Below are 19,699 nucleotides of genomic sequence, written 5' to 3' on the forward strand. Positions count from 1 at the left end.
TCAACCTTTAGTTCGCTGTCAGCCTCAGGCTTTGGTGAATGAAATGCTGACAAAGGCACATTTTAAAATGTATGCATGCATTCTTATGCTTGGAAGTATCCAAAATACTGGCTAATTCAGGTGAAAAACAAACATCCCATGCATAGTCTAACAGTTTTTTGTTTGTATGTGAAAACTGTTGTCAGCAGTGTGGTGGATGGTCCGTGCCTGTGCTCTCCCAGGAGAAAGAGTGGTCTTTGATTAGAAAAAAACTAATGAACGCCCTCCTGTTGTGTCCCTGGGAGATTTTTAATTGGGTTGTCATCTCTCCCTGAAATCCCCACTCCACAAGGGTAGGTGGCATTTAAAGTGAGTGCTCTGAACATCACCAGCAGTGTTTAGAGTTTTGCTCAGCATAAGGACCTAGATATACCTGTGTGAACATGTAATCAACAGGGTGGGAAAAATATGTGAGAGGTCCCAGCATTCACTTATTGTGTCCTGTTCCCTTCCCACTTAAGCACCAGTGGGCTTATGCTGGCTGAAGTGTGGCCGAGGTATCAGCTTAGCAGGATACAGCAGTGGGAGGCAGTGTTGCATCACCTGTATCGAAGCCGCTCTCAATTTTCCCTTCATAAATCAAGGGAAAGCATCACTCTTAGAAGCAATTCAGAGCAAGAGACTATATTCAGTCGTCTTTATTTTACCACTGGGAGCTTTCAATTATCCTACCCTACTTGAAACGTGTGCCTTAATGCTTTAAAGTCATTTGAAAAGGAGAATGTGTGTATCAAGCTTTGTAACCTGAAGAATAAAGAGAGCCTGGGAATTGGTTTTTTGCATAGAGATGATGTTATTCAGCTCACGGGGAACTGTTACTGCCAGGCATCTTCAGGGATGGAAATGCCTTTGCTCTGGATTAGACAAATCTTATTGTTCCTGCTCCTAATCACATCAGCGTTGATGAACGGAAGGTTTGTTTTACAGTTGGGAAACCAATTAATCTAACTCCAGCCCTCTAGAAAGGACTCTGCTGTAAATCAGTTGTCAGCACTCCCTTGGTGATCAGTGGTGAGCACCATGCGCTGTCAGATGCGGTTTCGCTCACCGTGGTAGCAGACCCTGCCCTGAGACATCCACACAGCTGCTGTCATAGCAGCACTCAAAATCTGGCATTACTCAGCTGGGGAGTCTGCAGCCAAAGGAGCTGAGCTTGGCGAGCTCTCTGGAACCACTTCCTGAAAGTTTGACTAATTCCACTGATTTTTCAGTTATAGCTGGTGATCCTAAATGCTGCTTGAAGGACATTAGGGTCAAGCAGCTCACTGTGACACATCAGCTATATTTTGTTTTCCTGGAATTATTCAGCCTTTGTTTCTCTTGCAGTATCTGTCCTGTGTATCAGGACTGACATGTCAGACAGAGGAACCCCAGAGCCAAAGTCAGGCATGTTTGCTTTTTGTGTTCTTCTTTGGGGTTTCAGAGCAGAGAAAGGAGCTACCAAGATAAGAATCAGGCCTTTGGCTCATTAAATATGAATAATTCACAACTTACTGGAGTTTTTCTACAGTTTGGTTAATTTGTACTCATCAGATTAAAAATCACATTTTGCAAAAACAAATCACTTTAGGAACTTAGTGCCAGACCATGAAATAGGATGTGTAATAATCCATCTACTCCTTTATTCAGCTGGAGGATAAAAATAGTACAACAAAAAATGAAAGCACTGCAAAATGCATTGGGTTTATGCTTCATCTGTAGCACTGTTTGCTGGGGCTTGTTTACCTGCAGGCTCTAGAACTACAGTTTCAACTTTCTTGCTTAAATAAGCTTAAGTTTTGCCTGGGAGCAGGCAAACACTGCTCTTCTGACCCGTGAGTGCTCCACAGCAATTGTGAGCTGGGCTCTGCTCAGCAATGCTGACACAGTTATTGGGTCTTCAAAACACCTCCTTCCAGGCTCTGGCTGCCCATGTGCACTCCTCAGTGCTGTTAGGCTACAGCTGCCTGTGACAGCTGAAGTGACTTCCTTAAGTCAATGCTCCAGAGCCCCAAACCAGTCAGAAGGCAGAAGCTAAGGCAGCAAACGCAGACCATGAACTCCTGGATGTGCCTGCTGACAACCATTTTTGCATGTCCAGCTCTGTCACGGCTGCGTAGTCAGGGTGGTGTTGACTCTAGGATCGACAGAGAAGAGATGACAGTAGTGTAGCCTATAACAAGGTGTAGTATACCTTATAAAAGGATCAGCTCTGTTTGAACCTACAGTCAGATTATTTCTCCAGCTTTTCAAAGAATTATTTTGCACAGACATGAAATCCCTGACTCCTAAATACATCCCTTTCCCCTGTCACATGACCACAGTTGCTTTGTAATGTGGAAGCCCATCTGAATTTCATAACCAGTAATTTTGTCACTTATTATCATAATGGTTCACATAAATAGACTGCTTGAATATAAATGCAATCGTTGCTACCACCCTTCACCTTAAGTAGGCTCGATGAGCACCATGGTCTGCAGCAATCATCCACCATTTTCTCTCAGCCTTTACAAACCCTTTTTTCTCTGAGATAGGATCCTGCTGTAAGTAGCAGCATACTGTCCCAAAGAAGTTGCCATGCTAAAAAGATCTGACCCCTGCTTTTAGACAACAGTTTAGGATAAATCAACAGCCAGGTACTTTCCAAGTACAGGTGACTGAAAATGAATGTCTGACAAGTATAACAAAAGCGACTTATACCGTTCACCTTCACAACTTTATGTAAGGTCACTAGTAATGCACAGCATGAAAATTGGGATTCTTACATATTAATTCCCCTTCTGCTCCTGAGCATGTATTATTCCAGCTCCAGCCTTCAAATGCGCATCTTCACAGATTTGTTGTATCAAATGTGCCTCTGTACCATTAAATTACCAGCTGCAGGACTGAAACGCGTGCTCTGTCTGCCACTGGTCTCACATCCTTTCAATATGTATATGAAGGAGGCAACAAGAATAGTGCCAGATGGCAATGGCAATGGAAATGGCATGACGTACATATGTGATGCAATTTTCTTTTTTTTTTCCTTGTGAATAAAGCATTTTGTGAAAAGAGGAATTAGATGCAGTATTTATAACAGTCCTTCATAAACATCCCCAAATTCAAAGCAGAAGACAAAAGGCATGAATCACATCACAGCAGGCGCTATAGCTGGGGAAGTGGCCTTTATGAAGATTGCTTCCGTAATTTGGACTCCAGAATGAAAGAGAGCTGCTCTTAGGAGATCTGTAGGAAGTTGATAATGACTTATTTAATTGTAGTACCACTAATAAAATCTGGTTTTTCATCAAGAACATTTCCTTAACTAAAAATGCCATGATTCTTCAAGATGTAGTTTGATCCTGTTCATTTTGTCTTTATATGACATAAAGCCAAAAAAGCAGATTGGGACATTATAGTTTCCTTTAAAAGGAAACTCTTAGATTGTGGCTGCAATCCAAACTGTACAAGAAAATAAAACTCAGAGTCAGGGCACAAAAATAAAATATTTACTCATAAAACAGGGAAAATTATTCTCTATCCACTGTAGAGGAAATTAGACTATACTTCACTCTTCATGATTTGACAGCTTGTCAATTGAGAAGAATTAAAGGCATTCTCCTCTTGAATGATTCTACATCAGTTTTGGTAGCTGTTTTGTATTCTTAACCTAGAACAGCATTTGGCCCCATTGAACTTGCATTATATTCCTTGTACCAGAAAAATATTACTGCATTTGTATCATTCATGGAGAAAGCGTGAAAGAGGAAGGATGTCATCTAAAGCAGCCTCTCATATCTATGCTAAAAAGTATAAGACCCTTTAGATTCACAGCACTGATGAACACCAACACTTCAAATCAAATGGATCTATACATACCAGTCACTTACAGATGTATATGACTTCAGACATCCACAACCCAACATGGTAGATACAAATAAAGCTTATTACTAAAATTCAAATATAAAGTATTAACCTACCTGTTTTCCCCACTACTAAACAGCAAAAGTTTGGCAAAGATGACAGCAGATTTCAGATGATCCAGTAATGCCGGCTCTGATTTTTGCCTACATTTTTCCTTCTGAAAGCAGACAGGGATTTTGGGGAAACAAATACTTAGAAGCATTAATGAGTAGTACCTATTGCTGTACCCAGACAGCTGATGAATACGTTTCCTAGTACACCTACAACAGAAGAACAAAGGCTCCTGTAAATCATATATAGATGCTGGGCTGTGGTGGCAAGCTAATACCCAATTATTCAGTGCTGACAGCACCATGATTATCACTGTACCTGTGACTCTGGCATTGTGCCCTGTTTTGTGTGCCCTGCATGGCATAGTTTGGAGTTTCCTTACCTTTGTATCATCCATCCCCACCCATAGGCTGCAGCTAGATCCAGGAGATGCACAGAGAAAATGTGTGGATCAGAAGGTAAAGAAACTCTTCTTCCTGCACACAGACTTTTTGGCACAACCCACCTCACCTTGCTTAAGGTGTTCAGCAGCTGGGCATCACTTCATAGCATTTACCACAGGAGAAGTGCTGAAGGTCACAGACAGGCAAAATTAGTGAGGAATCCTGCACAGTAACACAGCCTTAGTGGCTAAGCATCAGGAAAACCAGGAGGAAGAGGATACAATGAGATGCTAATGGGAATATATGGCTTCCAGCTTGCTAAGGCTGCAGTCAAGCACTGGGAAGATAAGGCTGGAGCATTCGTTTGCACTTTCCCATCAATCCAAAGAACCACAAAAATGATGGCTGACAACAGCTTGAAGGAAAATACAGATAAAAGCAGAGCTTTCTCAACCAAAGGTTCAAAACATGAAAAGGCAGAAAATTCTCAGAGCTGTCAACTTGCAAGCAGCATCAGGCTGCCTGCAGATGACTCCAGACAATAAAAGCCACAAGGGGACAGGCAAGATAGGGTATTATGATATCTGTAAAATCAAATACTGCTAGCTACCACCATCCCCGTCCACTAATCATGCCATGGCTGAAACAATACCCAGCGCTGCCTAACAGCCATTTTATGGGTTGTATGAAGTGGCATGGCATTCAGGTAAGTTCATCAGCATGAAAATGACGGTAGGAGGGAGGAAGATTTACTGTGCAATCATGGCTGAAAGCTAAGTGCTGTTATTGCTTCTACACAAATTGGAGCAAATTTGATCACATTCAACATTGTATGCATTTTCATCAGCAGGGGAAAACGAGGAAGTCAAAGTACATCATAAAATAAAGACTGTCTGATAGTTTTTGCTACCTGAAGAAATTGTCAGTGTTCAGGAAAAAAAAAATGGCTTTGGGGAGTAATTATTACCTTGATTTCAGTTTTGTTGTAGCTGGTGGGACTCAGCAACTGAGACAGGCTTGCTCTGATAATGCTGGCAGTGTCACAGCACTCTGAGGATGACAGCTTATTTTCTCATGACTTCTTAAAATACAGAGGACTGACTAACTGATGATACCATCTCACAAGAGTCAGCAATGAGGGAGCTGAAGCCATTAATATGACAACGCTGCAGCTGCATCCATCAGATGTGTTCCCGAGGGATGGTAAAGCATCCGTTACTTTTCACCTTTCTGAAGTAACTGCAATTATTTTCTACCTGCAACCTCATTATCCTGCCGAGGTATTTCTACATCATGACCATTATTGAAGGGGAACGCATAACATACCATCAAGAAGCAAACTGCCACTCATTTTGTCTTCCTAAAATCCTTTATCACTACGGAGCACATTAATGTATTAGAACAGCTATACACTGTTACATGTTATGTTTATATGTATATATGCACATTTGTATATATGTATATATGTATATATGTATATACATATAACATATGCTATGTGTTACATGTGTATATATGTCCTAATCTACATCCATTTCATTTCTTCGATTATGTGCAGCAATGATACGGTTGTTGGACAGGCGGTATTGCTAACAGCCCTAAAACATCACAAAGTCTCTTTTTTTGGCATAAGATCAATAGAACTACAATTCCCACCTCGCTTGCTTTTTTTTTTTTCTATTGTAAATTCATCTTTGAAGAGAATGTTCAATGCATTTTAACAATTTTTTCCCATCTGCTGCTCAAAAATGATATTGCTGTTCAACAGCCTGGAGATTTTCCACCATTCAGTGAAGAATGGTGTGGATTTTTCTGTTGCTGCCTGGAGATGGTAAGGGATAGCTGGGGTGTAGCCACTGCAGTGGCAGGAGTGGTACCCGCTCAGTACCTGATGCCCTATGCCTGCATTAACAAGGTGAGTGGGGCTGTGGTAGAAATGTTCTGATTTCTATATGGTTTTCTTTGCTTTACTGTTATTGTATCTGCTTTAAGTGGGGAGAGAAAAATTTGACTTTCACACCAAGTTGAATACTCTTGCTCCTCTAAACTGTTAGTAAGTGGCATGTATGTGCTTTAAACTCCTAATTACAAATATTAAGTGGTACTCAAGTATTAAGCAAAATTTGTCTTCCGGAATCTCTCTTCTTTTTTTATTTCTGAAAGAAATCTTCACATAATATTTAGGTAAATGAGGTATTTATAGACAGTTGTTTTCAGCAGAGTGAATCTTTCACGTCCCATAGAAAGGGGGAACAAATAAAATTTAAGAATAATTTCATAGCATTGCTATAAGATTTAATAAAAAGACATCATTCAAGGAGAGGAGAGAGAGGAGAGGAAAGAGAGGAGGGGAAGGAAGAGAGGAAAGAGAAGAGAGGAGAGGCTCTGGGTCATGCTTTACTGATGAGCAGCTGCTTAATAAAATTGGATTTCCTTTGCTAGATCCCTTCCAGGCAGGACTCTTACACAAGCAAATAAGACCCATGCTTACCATGCCACTGTGTGGAGATGCAGGAGGCAGGTCTGCCTGGGAAAATGGGGTTTTGCCCACCTGCATGGGGTTCCACTAGTTTAGCCCCTGAAGGTGGCAAGTGGTGACACTTGGGGCTGTGCCTTCCTTCTGTTATTCCCAAGGAAGAACAGCTTTTCACTGTGGTTAGAGCCCACTGCAACCTTTTAGCCTTTCACAAGAATCAACGAAATGCATGTGGGCTTTTTTTTTGTGTCCCTTGGTACACCCCACCATCCCCTGGTATACAGCACTATCCCCTGGATACTGCACCAGTAACTTGAACTATTGAGTTTGAAAGAAACACCAGCAGAGGAACCTCTATCTCCACGGTTTCCTCTTCAGTTTGCTGGAATTGTCTTCAGTGTTCTGACCTTCCCTGCACCCTCTTAAAACCTGCTTCTTTCAACAGATCTGGTCACTGGAATTGATACAATCAATCAAGACATTTTGCAACTTTGCTCTCCTCTGTGTGAGAATGTGATTCTTTAATTTTCATTATAAATTTCTATCATAGGATTTCACACTTCTTGTTTCTGAAATTGGACTGAATTTGCTACTAGCATTGGAAAAAAATCTACTCTTCAGATGTTGAGAATAATATTATTCTCTCTTCATACAGTGTTCCCTGAACCCTGGACCCATTTCCTCAGTTGTGAAGTTAGTATAATGGGTTTCTAAGAGTCTGATGTGATTTCAGTTTTATGCTGAGGTCAGCATGAATGAACTGGACTTAGGCTGAAAAATTGCCCTAGGATGGAAAATTAAATCAGTCTTTAACCAGCAATTTCAGGATGATTACTTAGTTAAAAAAATGCATTTTGCTTCTCTAAATTGAAGTATGCTTGAGGCTATTTTGGTAGTTTTTCAAAGACAGGTGAATGACACCAGTCTTACTAAGAATGAAAACTCAAATGTAGTGCAAATTAGTTAAAATACTGGTAACAAATTTTCTTCAGAAAATGCAGAAAATGAATAAAGATAAGAAATAAAAGATGTCAGGGAAGCTGAGAGGAAGTAGGACTGCTTGCTCCAGGCCCAAACTGTGCAGGGGCCTCAAGCATCCACTGTAGCTCATGGAGGGAATAAGGAGGCCATTAACCCAGGAAGCTGGGAAACAGTAACACAAAATAAAAACAACAAAGAAAGAAGGAAAAGGACAATTAAAAGTAAGGGGCTTCCTCCTAAATCTGTTGTCCCCACCCAGTACCACTTTGCTGTCTTGCAAGGGACTAATGAGGAAACACACTCGCACCATGAACAACCAGTTGGTGCACTGGTAAAGAAGATCACTACTGGTGCTGCCAGGAAAAAGCAGTGGGTCGTAATAGTAGGGGTCTCTACTTTGAAAGGAGCAGAGGCACCCATCTGTTGGCCTGACCCACCCTCAAGGGAGGTGTGTTGCCTACCAGGGGCATGGATCAGGGATGCTGCAGAGAAGCTGCCTCCTCTAGTAAGCCCCACTGACTATTACCCACTTCTAGTGATCCACACGGGTGCTAGGGATATAGATAGCAGTAGCCCAGAGAACATAAAGAAGGACTACAGAGCCCTGGGAGAGGTGGTCAGGGGCTCTGGTGCTCAGATAGTCTTTTCATCAATTCTCCAGGATAAAGGGGAGGACCTTAAAAAGGCTAGCTGGATTTGGTGGGTTAATAAATGATTAGAACAGTGATGCCGTAGTCAGGGGTTTGGGTATCTAGAATATGGGATTCAGTTTGGGAGGCCAGGTGTACTGGAGGCTGGTGGAGCTGGTGTTACAGCAAAGGGGAAGAGAGGTTTTGGTAGGAGGCTTGCCAGGCTGGTCAAGAAAGCTTTATTGGGGGAGGAGGGCATCATTCCATCCCAACACACCCAGTCAGCTGCCAGCACCTATAATAAATGCTCGGAGCAATGTAGAGATATTCCAGCTGCTCCAGCCAATGAGCTGGCTTCATTTGGAGCTTGGCTCAGATGCCTCTATAAAAACGCCTGTAGCATGGGGAACAAACAAGAGGAATTAGAGGTGTGTCTATGGGGGTATGATACAATAGGCATCACAGAAACATGGTGGGATGGCTCCTACGACTGAAGTGTTGGAATGGAAGGTTACAGGCTCTTTAGAAAAGACAGGCCTGGCAGGCGGGGAGGGGGAGTTTCTATTTATGCTAGGGATAGGCTGGAGAGTATGGAACTCTGTCTGGGGACAGGTGAGCAGTTAACAGAGAGTTTGTGGGTCAGGGTTAAAGGGAGAACAGCGATGGGAGACACTGCTGTGGGGATCTGTTACAGGCCGCCTGATCAAGGAGAACCTGTGGATGAAGCACTCTACAGACAGATAGGAAAAGCCTCACGCTCGCAGGCCCTTGTTCTCATGGGGGTCTCCAACCACCCTGACATCTGTTGGAGGGACAGTACGGCCCAGCACAAGCAACCCAGGAGGTTCCTCGATTGTGTGGAAGACAACTTCCTTCTGCAAGTAATAGAGGAGCCGACAAGGAGAGGTGCCATGCTTGACCTTGTGCTCACCAACAGGGAAGGGCTCATTGGAAATGGGATGCTCCAGGGCAGCCTTGGAAGCAGCGATCACAAGATTGTAGAATTCAAGGTCCTCAGGACAATGAGAAGAGCGTGCAGCAAGCTCACTGCCCTGGACTTCAAAAGAGCAGACTTTGGCCTCTTCAGGAACCTGCTTAGTAAGGTTCCATGGGATATAGCCCTGGAGGTCAGGGGGGCCCAAGACTGTTGGTTGATATTCAAGGATCACCTGCTCCAAGCTCAGGAGTGCTGCATCCCAACTAGAAGGAAGTGCAGCAGGAGGGCCAGGAGACCTCCTTGGATGGATAAGGAGCTGCTGAGGAAAATTCAAAGTTAAAAAGAGGCTTATAAAAAGTGGAAGCAACGACAGGTGGCCTGGGAAGAATACAGGGATGTTGTCCGAGAAACTAGGGACCAGGTTAGGAAGGCTAAGGCCCAGTTAGAATTAAACTTGGCTAGGGATATGAAAGATAACAGGAAGGGATTCTATAGGTACGTAGTGAATAAAAGACAGACTCGGAACAACGTAGGCCCCCTCCGGAAGCTATCAAGAGAACTGGCTACATAGGATTTGGAGAAGGCTGAGGTTCTTAATGACTTTTTTGCCTCAGTCTTCACTGGCAAATGCTCTGACCACACCACACAAGTCTCAGAAGGCAGACACAGGGACTGTGAGAATGAAGACCTTGGGCCCACTGTAGGAGAGGATCTGGTTCGAGACCATCTTAGGAACCTGAACTTACACAAGTCCATGGGACCTGATGAAATCCATCCGTGGGTCCTGAACGAGCTGGCAAATGAAGTTGCAAAGCCACTGGCCATCATATTTGAAAAATCATGGCAGTCAGGTGAAGTTCCTGACAACTGGAAAAAGGGAAATATAACCCCCATTTTCAAGAAGGGGAAAATGGAAGACCCAGGGAATTACAGACCAGTCAGTCTCACCTCTGTGCCTGGTAAAATCTTGGAGCACATTCTCCTGGAAGGCATGCTAAGGCACATGGAAAACAACAAGGTGCTTGGTGACAGCCAGCATGGCTTCACTAAGGGGAAATCCTGCCTGACCAATTTGGTGGCCTTCTATGATGGGGCTACAGAACTGATGGACAGGGGTAGAGCAGTTGATGTCGTCTACCTGGACTTGTGCAAAGTGTTCCACACTGTCCCGCACAACATCCTTGTCTCTAAATTGGAGAGACATCAATTTGATGGATGGACCACTCGGTGGATAAAGAACTGGCTGGATGGCTGCACACAAAGAGTTGTGGTCAGTGGCTCAATGTCCAGCTGGAGACCAGTAACGAGTGGTGTCCATCAGGGGTGGGTGTTGGGACCGGTCTTGTTTAACATCTTTGTTGCTGACATAGACAGTGGGATTGAGTGCATCCTCAGCAAGTTTGCCGATGACACCAAGCTGTGTGGTCCGGTTGATATGCAGCAGGGAAGGGATGCCATCCAGAGGGACCTTGACATGCTTGCGAGGTGGGCTGATGCCAACCTTACGAATTTTAACCATGCCAAGTGCAAGGTCCTACACCTGGGTCAGAGCAATCCCAGGCACAGCTACAGGTTGGGCAGAGAAGAGATTCAGAGCGGCCCTGCGGAGAAGGACTTGGGGGTGTTGGTTGATGAGAAAATGAACATGAGCCAGCTTCAGTGTGCGCTCACAGCCCAGAAAGCCAACCGTATCCTGGGCTGCATCAAAAGGAGCGTGACCAGCAGGTCAAAGGAGATGATCCTGCCCCTCTACTCTGCTCTCGTGTGACATCACTTGGAGTATTGTGTGCAGTTCTGGTGTCCTCAACATGAAAAGGACATGGAACTGTTGGAACAAGTCCAGAGAAGGGCCACAAGGATGATCAGGGGACTGAAGCACCTCCTATATGAAGACAGGCTGAGAAAGCTGGGGCTGTTCAGCCTGGAGAAGAGAAGGCTGCGTGGAGACCTCATAGCAGCCTTCCAGTATCTGAAGGGGGCCTATAAGGATGTTGGGGAGGGACTCTTCGTCAGATACTGTAGTGATAGGACAAGGAGTAATGGGTAAAACCTAAACAGGGGAAGTTTAGATTGGATATAAGGAAGAAGTTCTTTACTGTAAGGGTGGTGAGGCACTGGAATGGGTTTCCTAGGGAAGCTGTGAATGCTCCATCCCTGGCAGTGTTTAAGGCCATGTTGAACAGAACCTTGTGTTGGATGGTTTAGTGTGAGGTGTCCCTGCCCATGGCAGCGGGGTTGGAACTAGATGATCTTAAGGTCCTTTCCAACCCTAACTATTCTACTATACTAAAATTGATGTTCTAATTACAGCTGCAAGTAATACAATCCAATGGACATGCACTGATAAATATGACTTATACCTATCAGGTTCAAATGCCCCATTTTCCTTGCTGTGCATTTGTCTGCCTACTATGGACTGACCAATATTTGTCAGCTGTTTCTTCTGACCAGTCTTTGTGTCCCCATTAGCTATGGGAGGTTGTGATTTGGCAGCAGAATATTCTATTTCTCATGGTAAATAGAAATATTTCAAAGACTTCAGGTTGGACCTTTATTGCAATCATTATAATCAAGTCTGTACTGTTTCATCCCCACAGCCTTTCTGGTTATGAACCTCACTTGCAGACCACATATGAGGATGAGTTCAATGCCATGTCACCACAACCATCCTGAAGTATAGGGAAAATTGAGACCTGGCTCAGCTTAGTACAACCACCAAAAAGTTGTGGGTTTAATTCACATGGGAAAGTAGTAGAGGTGCCTCTCATTTTTTGTTCCTCACAAGCAGTGAAGAGAGAATTGTGATGGCAACAACTCACTGATATGGGCTGCACCCCTGCTCCAGGTGTCCAAATGTGGGGAGGCAGCACATTTGGGCTGGGTCGCCTTGAGCTCAGCTTCATGGCTCTGTCACTGTGTCTGTGAGACATGGACTGCCAGATCATGTCACAGGACAAACTTGATCAAGATTAGCTGTAAGCATTATAGTCACATTTAAATGAAATTAAATCAAAATAGGGTTTCCTTAGGTTCACCTTTTCATACTGGTTTTACATGGTAAAGGAAGGTAGGCTCTGGCTGTCATGCAGGCAAAACATTGGAGTGGTTTTGTCAGACACTATCTGACCTGTGGTAAATCTTACCAGTGTAAAGTAGCATTAATAGTTTGGATCGAGGATAACGGATGCTAAAATTGGATTTCCTGTTTTACTAACTCAAGGCTTCAGGACAATAACACCACTAATCGGAAGTGCTACTCCTGATCACAGATTAAAAAGACATAGCTGAATGTGAAGATGAAAGATCATAAATTAATCTCTCCTTGATTGACACAGTAAATCAGTAATGATCTTTTAAAGAATTTTATTCATTGTTGATAACTTCTGAACACACCAGTAAGTCAGGCCAAAGAAACACAAGGCCCTGTCACCCTCACACTAACCCAAGTTTATATGTGGGTTGTAGACCTTCCAAGGTTTGTGCCTCCTGCACAGGCAAAGCTTTCCTGAAGCCTAAGAGAAGTGTCAGGCCCTCAAGAAACACAGAACTGGGCACAAAGTGGGGGGCCTTCTCTCAGTCCTTATACAATCACTTGAAGACTAAACAAAAGCTGTAGTCAGGAAATACACAACAGAAAAGACAAACTTCAAGCTGTGATACTTTTGAATGAGTGTGTCTCCATTTTCCTCTTAAAGCATTTTCATTTTTTTCTGTAAAATGGTAGTACTGTATCTAGTAATGTCGTAGCCCAATCCTCAGAGAGTTTTAAACATAAGAAGACTGGGAAAAAGAGGATATTTCAAGTACTCACTGTCTCATATGGCTGACTTTTCCTGATGTGAACATTATTCATGCTTCAATACAGTATGTGAGATTGCAAATAGATTTCATGATTCTCTTCAAATTATTGAAGACATTTAGCAATGTCTTTACTAATGTCTTCCTGTTTTAAAAATAACAGAAATGCTGAGTTTTTAAGGAGGAACTTTTCCTGTGTTGTCCTGGAGAATGAATACAAGTTCGTGTTCAAAATGTCATTCTTGTAAAAGAATTTTTCTCAACGTAGAACAAAGAGTTTATTTGATTTTAAAAAGAAAAAAAAAAAAGTATTATAAGGTATAACCACTTCAACACAGAGACTGGAGTGCCAACCTTGAAACATGAAGATGCAGTAGTACAGGCAAGAAAGCGAAACCTGTGAAAAGCGAAAGCAAAGGTAAAAGGCACTGGCTGGTTTCATGCAGAACAGCCATTCCTGCTGGTGACAGCTCATCTTCTTGGTTTCCAGCTCCTTTTCATGCTTCCAGGCTTCATATGCCTGATACGTCCACAAACAGCTGGAAACGATTATGGAAGGCAGCCCAGCTGCTTCTCTGAGGTGTCAGTGCTGAGGAATAATATATGGAAAAAACAGTGGGTATTCCCAGGCTGCAGGCATGCTGGGAGACTGGAGCTACCTGGGGCCAGCACAAGGCTTCAGCCAAAGAGAAGTGTCAGAGTAGAAGGGATGTAGGAAACTGGGCAGAAAATGTACCAAAGGAGGGCACAGGGTAGCAAGGAGCTTGGAGTAGCGAGGAAGAAAAGCATCATGACCTAGTCAACAAGAATGAGAATCAGCAGCAGACAACAGCCAACTGTGAAGTAAAGAAGAAAAAAAGACCTTCAAGTGCCAGACAATATTTTTTTTTCTGTTTACCAAATAAAATTTGCAATCAAGGCCCTAATTGCTTTATTAGAAAAGTCTTTTCCACATTAAGCAGTTTTAACAGCCATGGGCATGTCACACAAACACAGGCAGGAAGAGCAGACAGCATAGTTATGAACAAGAGGTTTCGCTGTCTGTAAGGCATGCTGTCACCATCAACTGCATTTTGCAAAAACACTTGATAAATGGTTTTCAGTTTCCCCACCACAAACCTCGTGTTAAAAACAGCTAGAAGGCAAAATTTGCTGCCCACAGAGAGGCAAGCTTGATGCTCAGCAACTTCTGATCAGGTTCAGAAAGTCACTAACAGAACTATCTGGAAAATACTTGTACCTTCTCATAGAAAGATACAATACACCCAGGCCCATGCAGAGAACTGAAAGTTTCTCCAGGATTTTATGGAACGTCCTGCATGTATACAGCTGAACAATTCAGGACAAGGCGGTTTGTAAGTAACTGTACATGTTATAACCCAAAGTGTGCATCTTCATGCAACCATATTTGAGTGTCTTCATTAATTTGTATATCCCATGTTATGCTCCCAGTTTTTTTGAAACCTTCTCAAGATGCTACCCCTATTCTTCTATCAGCACCAAAATCCTACTAAAATAAGCATGGCCCTATTGAGTAGACAAAAGCCCATCTGGTTCAAATTCCCCTCTGAGAGTGGCAAATAACAGATGCTCAGGAAACAGGATGAAGAACAAGCAAACATGATGACTGTTCTCAGTGTACCTTCCCTGCTTCCAGGAATCAGCAGTCCGGGAACTTTTTGAACCAGGAACTTCATCTGTCACGGTAAGGTTGTTGGGTGTAATAGGTCACTGAAGGACTTGTTTAAGGTGCTTAAACTGAGGCTTCATGCTCCTAATTAAATTGGATAAACTGTATACTTCCCCCTTAAATGTGGCCCAGTTTCCAAAGGAATGGAGCTGCTTAATTATTTACTTTCCCTGTAGGAGCAGTAAATAACATTCAGTACTATTCTAGAAGAGATTCATATATTGTGAGTCCTAAAGCTGTATCCAAGAGCCATACTTTTCTCAACAATATTAACCCATCTTTTTGTATAAGAAATCCTGCAAGGAACTTGTCTGAAAACAGTACATGGAAAAACAGCTTCAAGCATTATGATAATCTGAAGAACCCAGGGAATTTGCTGTGGCTGTTCAATGATACCTAGGAGACCATCAGCAAGTGCACTGTCTCCACAACTATTTTAAACAAAATGATAACTGTAACTGGCACAAATACCCAGTGATGTTTATGTGTACAAATACACTGTAGAATCATGCTGAGGAAGGAGATATTTCAGTTAAGGAAGTAGCAAGGCACAGTAAACATTACTTTGCAGATCTTTCTGAACAGATCTGGAGAGATGTCTGGAAAATGAGGAAAATGTTGTATTTTGGTATTTTCTGATGGATCAGAATAAGGGCTGATGATTGTGTCTGCTGCTTTGAATGTAAACAGCAATTTTGGTGGTCTATTGGTGAGGAAAAATGGCATTAGCACCTAAACCAAACTAGGGCAGGGTGGAATCCTGCTTCCACTGAAACCTTTCACAGGTTCTCCCTGTGATACCAGTTGGGTTTTTTCACTTAAAAAATCTAGAACTGGAAAGAACACATGAGATCAGCTATGCCCGTCTGGAGTACAGGCACAGTCCCACTCACCTTAATTCAACCTCCTTCAAGTGATGGAGCCATTGTCACCTGGCTCAGAGCTCATGTTGTGCTGCTCACCATCAGTCTGTGCATCTGCCTGATGCACAGTCCCCTGAAAGAACTGCAGCAAATCTCCCACTGGCTTTTGAAGATGAGAACAATTCATCTTCTCTCACCACCAGGATGTCTTCCGGATGGTACTCACTTACATACTTGTACCCTAAATACACTGCATTCTTCTTACTGGTCTTGGTAAAGCTCCCCAAAACACAGCTGCTTTTCTGAGTGTGATGGTAGATGATAAGGCCTTACCTCCAAAAAAGGAATGTAGGTGGCCAGTCCACCAACTTACTAGGAGTGAAAAGCACTTTTCTTTAGCAAACTGGAAAAGCACTTTTCTTCAGCAAAATTTTAAGAGCATGTAAAACTTAACAGCCTCCTGCAATAGAACAACATGTGACTCACACAGCCACCCCAGCCCTGCCTCAGCTGCTTACTTTCAGTTCCTCATTTTAAGGAGTTGTTTACATAAAATAAAAACATTAAAAAAAGGAAATGGTCCTAAAGTTTCAGATTAAAATATTCTTCTGTGCAGAAGGCTGCCTTTGTCCACTTCTGCAAATGGGTGAAGTGTAATACAAACCAGAAAGACAAGCACTTTGCTGACTCATGGCAACCAGGGATATCTCCAGCCTGCTGCTGATCATCCCCACCCAATAAGCAGCTTTGCAGGGAGAGGACAGAGAGCAACAGGCAGGACAGCATTACCAGTAGTTATTTTTCAAAGCAGTTTTGCAAAGTGAGACTAAGGTGCTAAACTGGAGTTGTAAAACAGCTCAGTAGAAATTCTGTCTTAAAGCAATGCAGTCAGAGTCATCATGTATCTACAGTGAGAAACTATCATCACGTCTAGTACATAAATGTAAATGAAAGCAAAACAGGAAGAAAAAACAAGAACTAAACAGCCGATAAAATAAATTTCAAGTCCTCAAGAACCCTGAAAGCCAGCCGCAGCAGGTCTAACATCTCCTGGTTGCTTTATTTTGAACTGGACAAAACTGCAACAAGCTGCCTGCATAAGCTGCACCTGAACCCAGCTCGGAGGGAGCTGCAAAATTCTCCTCCACTGAATCATCAAAGCAGAAAATCCACAGGATGAAGGGCTTTCGACAAAAACGTCTGAATCTGAGATACAAAACAATTAGAGATGAGCAATGCAGACTTGCAAATACATGAGTATGAAATAACTGAAAAGAAAAAATACAGAATAAATCACACCATTTGGAAATGGCTGCTGTCATGTGGCATGCAAGAGAGGCCAGTGAGAACATCGATTCTGTTAAGATTATCTAATTCAGAGAAAATAAATATATCCTGATGCCTTAACATGTCTGAGGTCTCATACAAGCATAGATTTTCAACACAGCACTTAACAGTAATAAGTACCATATGGCATGGAGACTACAGTCAGCATTTCTGCTCATGCTGAGAGGGAGTGGTTCAAAACAACACTCCATGTTCAGCTACACCGGACTGATGAATGCCCTTGCCCATACCTTTCAAACACCTTCTTCCATACGAGCTGAACTCAGTCACATTGTTTTAAATACTCTGGACTGCAAAACCAAAAAAAGTTAGTATTTATGATTATCTGTGTCTTTCAGTTACCCTGTGGGGCTAGAGACCAAATGCTATGCAGCTTGGGGGGGGGCCAGCAGGAGGGCACGGTGGTGAAGGTGGGAGCTGAGACAAGGAGGCCTCTCTGAGTTACTTGGGCTGCAGGTCAGCCACCACCCGCTGAGGCAGGTGCCTTTAGCTGTGTAAATAGTCAAAGATGAGAGATGCCATTTTAGGCCCTGAAAATCAGTGATTATCTGCAGTGAACGGAAATCAGCGATATTAACCCTGCACAGATTTCCTCTGGGTTGGATGATGGTTAACAGTCTCTCCTTGCCTCTTTTACAAAAGAGAGGCATTTAAAACTGTGTGGTGGGATTTGTTGCACAAATTTTCCTTAATCACTTTTTCTTTCAGTCTCATATTTAATCTTCATTACTACTGTCTGTTGTCAGGGTTTGCATCCAAGCTTCAGCAATCAACTCAGTTATAACAAAAACAAACCAAACAGTTGCATCTAAACCCTGGCATGCCCCTGAGGAATTACACAGTTTGTCCCTTTTTCCCTTCCCCCACAGTACCATTTGGAGAACTTCCTTCATGTATCTCCATTGGTTATGCTCATGGGCAAGACTCTGGGTACACAAGATTTCTGCAGAACTGCATTTTGTACAAAATCAGCTCTCTGCAGAAAGTGTGCTTCTCTCTTCTCTCTTCAGGTTTCTTTTTTTTTGTGTTAACCACTGTTATCAAGATAGCCCTCTACAAATTATTTGTGGATTACAACATAACATCAGGAAATGCTGTATCTACTGATATTCAACTCATATTTTCAAGGCTAAGTATTTCCATGATCTCAGTAGATTACTAATGTGGAAAATTAAAGTCACGCCAATTTTAAAAAATACTTGACTTCTTAGAAGGCAATTAAAATTGTGGTTTACATGACAATACTATTTATTAAAGTGCTACTCTTTCAGCAAAGAAATATGACTATCCAGATCTCCAAAATGTCTCCAACTTCATCTTCATCAAAATAATTTGCTAGAAAAGATGTTTTTAGTATTAATGATGTCCAAGAGTAGTGTTTGTATTTATATACATATATATAAAATTTAAAATTGATTTTTTTTTTCAACAACAAAGTTGTCTGAGAATGCAATAAGCAATCATTGAATGCCAGTATCTTGCCACATTCCTGGAATTGAAGGAGGTTTTGTCTGAAGATTTCTATCATTGAAGGTAATGTCTTTGCCTTTTGACCAGGGCTGGTGGGATCTCTCAAAAGCCTTCTAATGTTCTGGACTTCAAACTTCATTCTATGTCTCCTTTTTCCCATGTCCTGACACATAAGCATCATACCACCTTCAAAGACCAGTAATCTGTTTGGGTTTTAAGACTTTTTTGATTGGAAGTTTAGCAAGTGCTCACCAGAAGCTTGACCTCTACAGTGAATACATTCACTCCTTCAATTCTTCACACACTAAGGATGCTAATAAATATGGCAAACTGCAAAGCTGAAGACACCACATGCTTGTGACCTTTGTGAAGTCTGTTCACCAGCATGTAACTCAAATTTGGGACATGAATGTCGGTGATAGGGATAGCTAGTTTGCCATGTATTCTGTAACTTGGAAATGCACTTCTTCAAATGATAAGCATCACCCAGCTAAGTCTGATCTCAAAAGTTCAGTCACATCTATTGCTTTTAGTTCCTCTTGTAGGGGCAGACTGAAAAAGAGGGCCAAGTCTGTTCCAGTGCATCTGCATGGGGGGTGCATATCAGCACTAGAAGATACTCGTAAGCAGGCTCCAAGCTGTTGGACAAAGATGATCAGGTGCTTAGAGGGGCCAGCTCGTGCTGCAGTCTTGCCTTCAGCATTGATAAGGCCACAACTTCGCTGGAGCAACTTGGGTCTGCAAAGCCAAGCATAAAGTTAAACACAGTTACTGGAGGTAGGAAGGACAGAACCAGAGGACCCCTCCAAAGAGCACAGAGCCAGAGCTACGTTAGCACTGTGAAGGCTGTTCTGAAGTGACTATCAGCTAAAACAAGTTTTGCTCAGCAACCTAGGCTGTACTCAGAGGCTTGTGTTCACAAGCAATGTGCTCTTCAGAACAGCTGGATATAGCAGGAAACCTAATGGGGTTCTGAACAATATCCCTCTGTGGAACAACAGAAAGTTCTCACAGGCTTTAAGTCCTTTCTTCACCACATCCAAATAGACGTTAACAGCTGGCTGAGTGACCTGAACTGCCCTGCTTGTCTAGCAGCCCGTTTGTGTGTGCAATCCTCACATGACCACTTTTGCTTTACCTTGTGACAGACAAA

This window comes from Lathamus discolor, chromosome 4 (genome assembly GCF_037157495.1).
Source record: "Lathamus discolor isolate bLatDis1 chromosome 4, bLatDis1.hap1, whole genome shotgun sequence".
NCBI classification, from domain to species: Eukaryota; Metazoa; Chordata; class Aves; order Psittaciformes; family Psittacidae; genus Lathamus; species Lathamus discolor.